Source organism: Corvus kubaryi, unplaced genomic scaffold (genome assembly GCF_017639235.1).
Source record: "Corvus kubaryi isolate FWS band 111438036 unplaced genomic scaffold, C.kubaryi_AGA036_p1.0 37249, whole genome shotgun sequence".
In the NCBI taxonomy this organism is placed as follows: domain Eukaryota; kingdom Metazoa; phylum Chordata; class Aves; order Passeriformes; family Corvidae; genus Corvus; species Corvus kubaryi.
This window is the reverse complement of record NW_024581072.1, coordinates 5,506,882-5,507,479: the sequence shown is the minus strand read 5'-3', so window position 1 is coordinate 5,507,479 and position 598 is coordinate 5,506,882.

Genomic DNA, 598 nt, shown 5'->3' with positions numbered 1-598 from the left:
TGGATGTCTGATCTCTCCCTAGGCAACAGTAGCCTAAGGTCCTTTTCTTTCTAGAGGGTCGAAGCCAACCTCTTCACTTTTTAAAGGAACATAATATATCACTGTAAGAATCCAAGCAACACAAACACCATCCATCACACCTTCATGGTGGAAAGAATGCCAAATTAAGATGATGGTAAACAAGAACAAAGAATTTCTACAGTGTAAGGCCAAAAGGAATCATTCCTGGCATCTGGATAGCCTCTTAAATAACACAGATCACCAAATTTCTCTGAAATATTTTTTGTCTGACAAAAGCACTTTTCTCTTTTAAATACCTAAATTCCAAATTAAAACTTTCAGCTGAAAAACCTGTCCCATTTTTTGAAATTTTTGTTTCAATGGTTAGTTAGACTTGCTGCTGAAAATCTGCAATTTATTTCCAATCTTCACTTGTTGTTCTCTGGTTCCTGTGATATTTTCATCTGCCGGGCTTAAGAGACAAAGACGTGCTCACTCTGTGAGTCCTGACACTCTGGGACCAGATCATCTCCTAACTTCCTCTTTGGTAAGCCAACTATTTTGAGATGCCTAGTGTGGCACGTATTTTTGAACTCAT